A 12426-nucleotide genomic window follows, 5' to 3' on the forward strand; every position below is an offset into this window, starting at 1 on the left:
AGAACCTGAAGAGGATGTGAAAGCTCTCTCCTTGGAGGTACCCAGAGCTTGACTGGAAAAGGTCCTCAGCAACCCAATCAAACGTGAAGGTAGGCTTCCAACTTACATTTCCATATGATTCTCTGTGAATAGTGTTGGGCACCATCAGCACTGTAAATGTATTTCAAGTGTGAAATCTGAAGTCTTAAAATCTTTGTCTAGAAATTGCTCTAAGGGGAGAAGACAGAGCTCATGCTCACACTAGACATGTTTTGATCTACATAGGAAGATGATTAAGAAAAGATGAGTTTAATTGCAGAGTGATTTCTGCCCTTGACATAATTTTTAAATATGGACTTCATATTTTTTACTCTCTTTGGATTGCGACTTATGAAAAATGTAAAAGATGATTCAAGCATAAGTACCAAACACACTGAAGGCTTTGCAGCTATATTTGATTCAATAGTGATTTCAAGGAAATCTATAATAATAAAGCTTTCTTAATGTCACGAAATCTGCTTAATAAGACTGCTCATAAAAATAAAAGTGTTTGCTGCTTGAGCTGAATCCCTTCCCAACACTAAAAAATCATCCGTATGTATCAGTTCTTCTGTTCTCTTCCCCAGGCTTTCCAACAGATATTCTTGGAGAAATCAGCCATGCCTAGGTTTATAAAAATGAACAGAAACAGGTGAGTGAATTTATGTATACTGTGTGTCTTCAGGGAGTTATATAAGCAAAATCTGAATTCCTTCTATTTACTGTAAATCAGAGCTCAGATAAATGAGGCCCTGTCCATATTCTGGGTGGATTCAGTCAATCCATGTTAGGATCAAATTTAAAAACAGCTTCTAGCATAGTGACCAGCCACTGTGCAACCTAACCAGCTACATTACAAAACAGTTTCATTAGAGTTACAGTTCCTAACCAGCATTTGAGAACTGCAGGATTTATTTTTATTTGCCCTGGGAGGGAAAGTGAAAGGGTTATGGTACCAATGTCATTGTTGTATGGGTGAGTGGACCGAAAGTCTTTAGTGAGCTGGAAAGTCATGATGGTGTTGCAGTTTTAGTCTATATCAGATGCTGGAGCATTTCCTATGCAGTGCTAGGTCCAGCTGTTGAGAAAACTAAATGCATATTTTGCCTATTTATAGCAAAGTTTTCATCTTGGCAGCTCAGCCTTAAAGAAAATATGTCTTTTTTTTTTTTTCTTTTTTTTTCTGTAGCTGATTAGCTCCATGGAACAGCTGAACAGTTGAATGACTGATGGGTACAGACCACTCCAAGAATTATCAGAACCATAGTGTTTTCTAGTAGAGGAAATTATTCTGTGCAATTATTTATTTAGAAGACAAAGTGGGGCAGTGGGAGTTCCTATAAATAAACACGAGGAATCCAGACCAAACCATGGGATATCATAATTCTGTTTTTCCCATGTTTAGAAGGTAGCCGGGGGACAGTATCATTTACTCTGATGGAGAGCCAGCTGTGTATCTTTGCCAGGGATCCCTGGACCTAGGTATGCAATGATTAGCCCTATCTAACTTCTGAGATAACTGTGAAGGCTTTCCTGGTTGGTTGCATCTTAACAGTTTTCTTTCTTTCTTTCTTTCTTTCTTCTTTTCTCTTTTTTTTCCTTTATGACTAGGTCTTCTGGTTTGCTGTAATACAGAAGTACAACAGAATAGATGAAACTATTTCATTGACAGGAACTAAAAATAATGCAACCCTTAAACCACCTGCAGCATTCCTGGACACACTGGAAGGGTGCCATGGTGTTGCATCTGTTCCATGTTAGTTGGGAATCTGAAAGAACATCAGCTTTCCCAGATGTCAGGGAACAGGTTTCCAACAGCCAGTTGAGCAAAGCTCCGTAGCCATGAGATGAACACATCATCCAATGTGAAGAGGGCCTTGTCAAGTTTAATTAAACCTGCTAATAAATATGTAATATAAGGGGTAATATGCCTGAGTTTCATGTAAACTCAACAATATCATGGAAAAAAATAATAATTCAGAAAGGCCTTTGACACGTACCAACCAGTGAGTCTGCTAGACCACCACTTACTCAGATGATGAAAGAGAAGGTTGGAGGTAGTCTGAAAAGATAGCTAAGTTTTGACCATCTCCTTGATCTAAAGTTGGATTAACCATCCTTGTCTTGAATACCAGGAGTCTGTCTTGACTGTCCAGTTTTTACTGTAAAATAATGCCAAACTGGGGGTGCTATAGTAACCACTGGCATTTGTTGCTTGCTGCTGTGTCTGCTGCAGTAAGTTTGATGAAAGAACTGGAAGTGCAGGAACTACCTGGCACACAGTCATGTTTTCCCCCATTTTCTTCTTCATTCCAGAGATCAAGAGAGGACTAGCTAATGTATTCTATTGTTAATTTGCCTTTGTAAGATACTGCTCCCTGAGCCTTGAGATAGAAGGGTATATCTTCTGCTAATCCAACCCTCCTGAGGCATTTTAGCAACTAATCTGGTTGAATCAAATAATTCCTGCTGCATATGATTAATTTCGGGCCAATTTAATTTTTATTAGTCATGGGTTTCAGTCACCTACAGTTGCATGACTGTAATTGCCCTTGAGCACGTGGAATTTCTTTGCAGATTTGATTCAAAAGTGCATTGGGTAGCCCCACCTCTGTTTCACCTATTTGTGCACTGTTAATCTTATTGTGACTCAATTTGCACTCTTTGAATATAGGTTAGTAAAATAAAATCTTTACGGCAAAAAATGCTAAGTCAATTTGCTTCCCTAATTGTGGGATTTCTTGAGTGAATTTAGTGCTTTAAGAATGTGGTGCCTATGGCACCCATGAAAGGATTAGTTTATGAAGGCCAGCTCTTAGAAACAGCCCAACAATAGTGCCTTATCCTCAGGATCACTTATCAGTCAAAGGGAGTTTGTTCTCAGGAGGGCCACAGCCAATGGGTAAACTCCTGTTTACGCTAGCGGAGGAGCTCTGTCTCAATGTTTGGATAAATTATCACTTTGTATCCTGTTGGAGGTAGGGTAGCACGAGCATCTTAGAGGAGTCTTCAGCTTTTGCTCATGCAGCTTTGGGTTTGCTCACTCCTGTCCGTGTGAGGGAATAAATCTATTTTCACGTGTAGATGTGTTGCTTTATCTTGTACTTCCCCTTCTCCACACATAATTCGCCTCTGGCTACCTCCATCCCATAAAGCAGGGGGATTCTTCAGTAGTGCATGAGTTTTAGGAGACCTAGCAATCCTGGGACTTCACAATGAGGAGGGCAGTAATGGCTCTAATGTGTACCAGTGGGGATAATGATTTTTCTTCTGCGGACAGTGGAGAGAAAAGTGCCAACTCACTAGCGGCAGTGGTACTACTTTTGGCTGGCGCCAGCTAGAGCTGGTTTATAGCTAATGACCTGGAAGGGCTCCTGGTACCATTACACTGCCCTGCAGGCACCCAGCTGGCTTTCCAGAGGCTGGATGGCACGTGGCTGTGGGCGCCGGGTCCTGCAGAGCTGTGCTTGAAGGACTGTTTCATGTGTAACAGGATAGCATAAGAACAAATGAAGGGAAAGCCACACTATCTCTTTTAATAACATTCTCTCTTTACTAAAATCCCATAGAGATGTAGCAGACAGCAGTGGTATTAATATTAAGCGACTTAGCTGATGCTAAGAAGCATTTGGGAAAACTTTGACTGACTGGCTCATGCAGTTGCTAATGAGGATATCTCACTTACAGGGATATGGCAGAGTAAAGAGGTTTATTTCTCAGTATGCTCTTTCCTCATCTGAGAGACGAGAGTAATATTCACCCAAATGGGAGGTGTGAGGGCTGCAAACCTTAGGCCTGACACAGCCCTGATGGCATGAGGCAGCTAATCTCTCTGGCTGATGATGGTGTCTGGACACAGAGATGCTGCAGGGGGAAGATCTTTTGATATTCAGGTGAACCCCAGGAGCAACACCCAAGAGAACACAGCCAAGGACTGCAGAGCATAATTTCCCCATGGTCTGAGGCATGCAGAGGGGCTCCCTGTGCAAAACAGTCTCCCACATAAAAGCATAGAAGGATTGCACAGTTTTGGGACACCAAAAGTTTTGGCATATAACTCTGCTTGGCTCTGTGGAAACGTTATGTCACCCTCAATACCCTTGAGACTTCTGCCTGACGTGCACTTCTTCCATTAGACACCTACTTCTCTGTGGCTTCTCTGGGAGGAAATAGTTTTGCTTTTGTCAAAGCACAGGAAAAGGGATTTATTTTTTTGTTTATATGTTTTTCTGGGCTGTGCTTCTTTTTCCTCTCACAATGGAGGTGAGTGTGTGAATAGAGATAATTTGGACAGATTGATCAGCACTAAATGAATCTGCTGGCAGCTTCTGCGATAAACCTGTTTGGAATGTCCTTATTATTTCACAAAGGAATTTCAACCACAAGATTGTAACATGGGAACAGCAACTTATTATGTTACGGACTCCAATAAACCTTGGATTCCAAAGTAGATATAGTCACTCTGAAACCAAATGTGTGAATTTTTCAGAATTATTCCCAACCATGGAGTGTGTTTGGAAATGTACAGTTCTTAACATTATGTTTTGCTTAATACAGCTAAATTCTCATATTGCTGTTGTGGGAACTAATGTGACACCAGGCTTAGTCCTGCTGAAGTTAATGAAGCTCTTTGCGGACTACTAAATGTGATCAAAACTGTTTTCGTCTTGGTGTAATGCCTAAATGCTATAATCATTGCTCAGAATGTACACATTTCACTACATCTCCCTCAGCTGTTTTGAAAAATAGCGATTAAGTACTGTCTTTAGGGATCTATATTTTTACCATCCAAAGAAAAGAATGCAGTGGAAGCCCAGCTGTAAACTTCAGGGTTAAAACACTGCTGCAATCCTGGTCATGCCCTTTGTGGTATCTTTCAGAAGGAGGGTAAGCATAACTGGAAAACCATAAGTACAGTTTATATGCATTTTAAATGGGCTGAGCTAACATTCAATTTAATTGGAAGGAGTCCTGAATGCAAAGCAAAGCCTTCCCACACTGTAGAAATCCATATGTTAAAATACTTCCTTTTTTTAGAATTTCACAGTGCTATAGCCAAATGTTGCTAGAACAAGGTCCCTGTGCTGTCCTGTTTTGAAAATAAACAAATTGACAAATCTGTTCTTTGTGCCGCAGCCACTGGTTCCTTGGTATATTTGCAAATACAGAAACATAAAGCTGAATAATCCGCTTCTCTCAAGACTGCACATTAGGCAATTAAGGGGGTATGTTTGCAAGAAGGCACGCTGGGCATTAGGCACACAACTATTAGCAATAATAAGAATCGGGCATTTAATTCCCTTCATAGGGATGAAAATGTATCTCTGCTGTTTAATGCAAGCCAGCGTAGTATTATGTGATAAACATGGATCAATAGAAAAGGATTTTTAAATTTAGAATGCTGTTCCTCCACCACAGAATTGGCAATAGAGACAGTTTCCCAGTAATAGAACCAGTCTACCTCCACAGAAACAGGAGCAAAGTTATCTGAGGAAGTAGCAACAATGTCATTTATTTTAATGAGGCTTGTTCTCCAACAAATGCTGTTTCCGCACTCTCGGGAAGGTTCCAGTAATGCTATTAAAAAAAAAAAAAAAAGAAAAAAGAAAAAAGAAAAAAGGAGCCCTATCAAATTCTGAAATGCTTCTCTGTTTACATAAGCCCAGAGCATCGCATGCAGCAGAGCCCTGTATTCAGGCAGGAGCAGGGTTACCTAACTAGGTGTACCAGGGCTTATCACAAAGTCTACCCTTGTTGTGTATGAAAATCAATTCAGCTCTTCAGCCCAGCTGATAAACGGACCGTCTGTATCTTTAGGCGTTTCATCTCTGTGATGAATGCTAAAATATCCAGATTCAGTTTTCACCAAGTGTATATATTATAAAACCATTGTCTCTGTGACACGAAGGTTTCATTCTGCTTGGCCTTTCCATGGTATTATGCTATACATCCCTTTGGCTTGCCAGTTGCAACATTGACCGGGGGGAAGAACCCAACAAATTGGCTTTGCTGCAGGGTTTGCTAGTGGGAGTCCAGGGAGAAAACCAAGCTGAAACTGGCACACATGCTGCATTTACTTTAAGCTTGTATTTCAGCCGCCTAGCAAACCCAATGGGAAACTTAATTTCTAAACATGAACATTATTGAATTTCAGCAGCTATATTTAGGTCAGTCTCTTCATGCCAAAATTATTAAGCTTTGCTAGGAAAAAATACATTACTGGCTAGAAACATGTTAGCACTACTCGTGCTAAATGGAATAACTGTATTTGAATGCACTTTTACCAGAATCTGAAGATCCAGTGTCTGCTTCTGACACCATGAAAAACCTGAGAAGCTTGTATCTGGATGTTTTACAAGTATTTTCTTTATCGGGCAATCACTCAATCTGGCTCAGACAGATATTTCTGTTGGGGAAATGCTCTTTACCATTTTTTCCTATGCCTGTGCTTCTCCTTTCTTTGTGCTACTGCAGGTGTTACAGTGATGGAAAGTTTGCAGAAGAAAATGATCCGGGAAAAATACCATGCAGAAAAAGGTGAGGGGAATTCAGAGAATTTAAACATTTGGAGGCAGGAAAAAAAATATGCAATGGTACAGAACCAGTGTAAGCATGTGGTGAAAATTTGATGTTCTTTTAGCAGGCATGTTTTTTTGAGCATGTTAGCTGGAGTTTTACTTATCGCAATGAGTTATCTTGCCTTGTCAGATACAAGGCTGTGGGTTTATTATAGATTAACTTGTGACATTTTTAACTTTCCTGAAGCAGTTTTGAAATGTGAGTTAGAGTAAAAGCCTGGACTGGTTTTTTTTTTGTTTGTTTGTTTTGTTTTTTGTTTTTTGTTTTTTTTCCTCCATGAAGTGGTAATTGGCGAAAAAGAGGTTGATGAGTAAAAGAAGTTCTGGACCTTTCACTGAGGATTAAACCCTATTCATAAATGAACTTCATGCCAGGCAGATGGGGATGTCGTGTTTTATGAAACAGAAAGGGTGGGAAATGTTGTTGCAGTGCGAAATGGAGCTGCAGCTCAGCAGCAATGCGCTGCCCCCCTATACACCAGCAGCACTCATGCCAAATGCCTCTAAAGAAGAAGTAACTAAAGCTGGTAAAATCAGAAAGGTGCAGAAGTTTCATACAAAATACAATAAATGACATCTATTAACGTTTGCTTTAAAAGTAGATGTCAGTTCACTGTAGTGCAGGATAAGGTTCAAAATCTGTATAGTGTTGTTCTGGACTTCCCTTTTAGAAGAAACCATCTGAGATAAAACATTATTGAAAAATCTGTGGTAAAAATGGCTATCAGTTGCCCTTTCACCTTGTCATTTCTCTTTACTGAACATCAAGAGAAGGTGATAACATATCTTTCTGTCAAAAATACTCCATTATGCCTGCCTTTTCATGACTAAACTCCATTTCATAAATGAAAGCCCCGCTAAATAGTAAGTCCCAATTCCACATGCCATGTGATGAAACCCTTTTATTGAGTTACAATACCTGTTTGTAAAAGGACAAGGTAAAGTATTCTGAGTTCTAGTCTGAGCATACATTCTATGGACAAAAAGGGGGAAAAAAAGGTGTTAATAACAGGTTTATTTAATTAAAAACATGTCTTTATTTGACACAGCCTATACAATTTTCTAAGGTAAACTACTGTCCAATAGGACAGGTTAAGCTAAAGTTATCCATGTAGTACTGGCGGCATATGCCGTCACTGCTTCTTGCACTAAAAATATCAAGTATGCAATAGATAATTTTAAATATGTAGAATAAAATACAGATCCCTTTGAAGTCAGTGGAAGATTTCTCAGAAAACATTAAGGCAGTGAAGATGCTACGAAGGATAAGCAAAGCCCACTTAATGGCTTAGATATCTAATAGAGGTCAATGGTTTAATGCAGAAGCCATTCCTATTTCCTATAGGAACATCAGACAGTTTAATCAGAGGCAGTGTTACCAAAATGATGTGTCTGGTCAGGTATGTCAGGTGACACAGTGTAAAATACAGGTCCTGCTGCTATCGTGTCTGTGGCTCACTTCTGGCAATGTGTCTACTGCTGTGAATTACCCTCAGGAATTACAGAGCGCAAGTTATGGTCCTGAGCAGACACATATCATGGACACTTCAGAAGTGGTTGGTGTAAGCCAGTCAATGCAACAAAATGAAGTGAATTATCTTTCAAAAATAAAGAACAGATCAGATTCTTCAAATGCCGTGAGCCTAAAAACGAATCTCTTACCCCAGACTGCAAATGAGCCTATCTAATTTTATAATTCCTCTAAATTAGACTAGCCACATGCTTACTGCTAAGCTCAAAACTGTCTGCAGTATCAAACATATGCTAAATCACGGGTCTGATTCCTTGCAACATTATCTGTAACTCAAAAGAACACCAAAAAGCTGTCCTCAAATTTCTACGTAACTACTGACAATTGAAAACAAATTGTGACTGCGTTGCTGAAATTTTGGTGACCCAGGAACATTTTGTAAGAAATGTGTTTGTATGGAAAACCACCAAACCCAAGAAGGAGAGGAAATCTCTGCTTTCAGTGAAAATTTTACTCTTCTGCAAAAAGCAAAAGCTATAATGGAAATTACTTTGCTCACCACAGAAATACAGTCACCTCTGAGTAACTATTTTTGGAAATTCCTTGTTATAGCTGTAATTGGCAGACTGTGAAGCATTGCTTCTTTTGAACATGTTGAACCTTAGTCATCTCTTTTTTTGGATTTTGTGAAAATACAACATTAAGTATGGTTATTTAAGCAGGTACCCCATTTAGAAGTGAAGCGCTTTATGGCATATTGAGGAAATAAAATGCAGGTCACACTGTGGAGGACTATGCTGATTTCTTTACAGATAACTGATTTCAGCATGTAATATTAGGGACCCGGTTAATTTACAGCTTAAATTTTCACTCGTTGATTCTTGATTTAAGTAACTATGTTTCTCCTGGATACAGTCACGCAATGCTTGGTTTTTATACAAGTGAGCAAGAAAAGCTCTGCTATGACGCTAGTGAAGAACCGAAGTGAAACTCCCTGCAAACTATCAGACATGCTACAGACTTACCAACTACTTCTGATAGAAATCCTGCTGCTGGTTAAAATGAGTAAAGTTTGACCGAGTGCACTCCAGGGCAGTCACGCAGTGCCGAGTTTACCCTCCTGTAATCAGCTGTTAGCTATCATCTCCCTGTTTTGCTCATTACTTTTCACCTTCTTAATCAACTTGGCATAAGGAGGTCAGGAATTCTTGCTGCAGGTTTAATTCAGCAACGCCTCTTTATCTTTTACCTGTCCCAAGTCCTACCCAATCCTCTCTTGCTTTTCCATATGCTGTGTTCTCACTACAATCACTTCTGTTTCATTACGACTACAAAGCCTTGATCGTAATTCCTCACCCACGAGAAAGCTCCAGGACTCAGGAGATTGGGGTCTTATTCAAAACACTGGCAAAAATGTTGTGACCTCAGACAACTCATTCTGGAGGCATGCCCTGATGCTTGCAGAAGCACTGGATGTTTACTCCAAGAGTAAACAGAAATGGGGAAAATGAATCCTGGCATGATTTTCCATGTTACCTGGAAAAATACACAGGTTTTAGCCTGGATTTTTTTCTTTCACTCTGCTGTGTGTCCGGAGGTGTGTCTCTGTTAATGACTGTGGTCGCTGATGAGCTTTGTGTGACCATGATGGTTCCATCACACAGCTCTGGTAGGAGCAAATAGGCTATTAATGTTATCTCATTAACAACAGACCGTGATCTCTGGGTTTCCTTCTTCCAGATGTGGTTTGGTTTTCACAGGCTGTGTATATTCAATAGGGTTTACTTTAGGCCTTTAGTGAAACCGGTGTTTTATAATTGTAGGATTACACAGAATAATTGTGAAATTCCCTGCTGCCCCGAGGGAATTCAGCAGCCTTTCCCACTGGCTAGGAGGAGATGAGTTTTCTAGTGGTGTACATACCAGCCTAGGAACAAAGGAGCCCAGCTTTTACTCCCAGCCGTGTCAGTGATTTACTTAAGGATTTCTCTGTGCCTCAATTTTGGTAGAATAATGGTGTTACTTGCCTTTTGATAGGAGGGCTAGGAAAATCCTGGGATTGTTTGCTGCTTCAGTTAAAGATAAAGTTGCTCCCACTTTCTGAGAGCAGGTTGTCGTTCAACTAATTTGGTGAACAGTAGCTGGAAACACGTTACTGGTAGAGAAAGACACGGCTTGTGCCTTTGTCCAGACTAGGGGAAAAAATGAGGGAACAACAACTGTTTTTCAAAAGCTATTCCCTTTGTAAATAGAATTTTCTAAGGCAATAGTGAGACTGTTAGGTATATAGACTAAGGAGAAAAGATAACTCCCCAAAATGTTGGGAAATCACTTGTATATTTCAGGAGCTATATATGTGAGTATATGTAGATTGCTCTGAAAGAGCACTAGAAACGACAGAGATAATTTCTTGTGTAAGTCTCACATTTAACAAAAAAAAAAGAGTCTGAAAATCTCTGAATTTTGGTTATGTGAAATACATAGGTTGCTCCGAAAGTAATGCCTCTATTTATTTCCATGGAAACTACAGTAGCTACAAAGAGAACAATAACTCTAGTTGGTAGAGCAAATTCTCAGCTATGAAACATTATTTCTCAACATAGTCACTACTAATAGTTATGCGTTTTTACCAGTGATGAACAAGAGCCTGCTTGCCATACTCATAAAAATCTGCTCCAGTGTAGGTGATCCACTATTTCATAGCTGCTGTGATGGTATTGTTAGGAAAACATTGCCCACGCAGTCCATCTTTCATCAGCCCAAACACACTGAAGTTAGAAGGTGCCAAATTTGGACTGTGTGATGGGTGTGATAGGACAGTCCAGCCAAGTCTGGCAATATGCTCCATTCTCTTCAAACTGGTATGGGACCTGGTGTTATTGTGTTGCAAGAGGAATGTTGTCTTCTTCTCGGGCCTGATTCTGGAAGTTCTAGCCTTCAGCTTAGTCAGTGTTATGATGGAGCAGTCAGAGTTAATGGGTTGCCTAGGTTCCAGGAAATCCAGAAGGATCACTCCTTTCCTATTCCAAAAGAGCGCATGCCACTTTACCAGCTGAATGCTGTGTCTTGAACCTTTTCTTTGGTGAGGAATTCACATGTTGTAATGCCACAAACTGCTATTTTGACTCTGGTTTGTCATGTTGAGATCACATCTTGTCACCGGTAATGATGTGATCCAGGAAACTGTCACCTTTAGCCTCATACTGGTTCAATAGGTCCTGACAGACTTTCATACAATATTCCTTCTGTTCCTGTGTGAGTATTTGTGGAACCCACCTGGAGCAAATTTTACAATATTTTAATACTGCCACCATCATTTCCAACATTTTGAAGCTGATATTCAGCTCCATACACAGTTCCCTGGTTGTAATCCGCTGATTCAAATGGATGAGCTGATTGAGACATTCTTCATTTCATGGTGTGACAGCTGTGCATGGCTGTTCAGAATGTCACTTGTCTTTCATGTCACTGTCACCACTGTTGAAACACACCACTCACCACCTCACTGTTTGGTCTTCATAAACGTTCAACAAGCATCAATGAACATCAATGGGTGCAGTTTTTTTCCACATGGAGGAATTCAGCGTCACACCTTTGCTTCACACGTCAGACACCATTTTTTCAGACTGCCCCTCTGCTGCCACTTGTCAAATAGCAACAACATGTAATGGAGTATTGGTGGGAAGGTTCAGCCTCTACTACCACACCACCACCACCATCCACCTCTGACATAGTGGGCCAACATTATAAAATAGGAGGCAATACTTTCAGAGCAGCCCTTGTATAAAAATAATGTATGTATCTCTCTATATATGCACACACTCATGATGTACACAGCTATATGATTATAACCTCAGCAACTCTTCCCTTGTGCACCAAAACGACACTGCAGTGCCTCTTCTACAAGTTATTTTATCTTACCAAACATTCACACCTCCAAATTACTGGTTTTAGTGTATAGTCTTCTCACAAAGTATGAAGAAATAAGTATCAGAGGCCACTTAACTGATCAAGCTATCAAGCTACACCTACACTGCTATATCATGTATATTTACAGCAGCATTGTTCCACCTTTGTGGTTGTTGTTGTTGTTTTTTACTTTATTTTGCCTTTTTTTTTTTTTTATTCTAATTTTTATTTTTTTCACTCTGCAGCAGCAGCTCAGATTGCAACAGCCAGTGTACTTTGTTGGCATTGTGAAATACAGCATAACAAAACCTACAGCTCCGTGGAAGATACCCTGCAACACCAGCCATTTTCTGCCTATCGCTGTGTCATCTGAGCCATCCTTAGTTCATTTGCTCATTGATGTTATTTTTCTCAGTGCCTGTGAAACCAGGAATGGCATGCAGTATGCTT

The sequence above is a fragment of the Gallus gallus genome, chromosome 2, assembly GCF_016699485.2.
Source record: "Gallus gallus isolate bGalGal1 chromosome 2, bGalGal1.mat.broiler.GRCg7b, whole genome shotgun sequence".
NCBI lineage: Eukaryota > Metazoa > Chordata > Aves > Galliformes > Phasianidae > Gallus > Gallus gallus.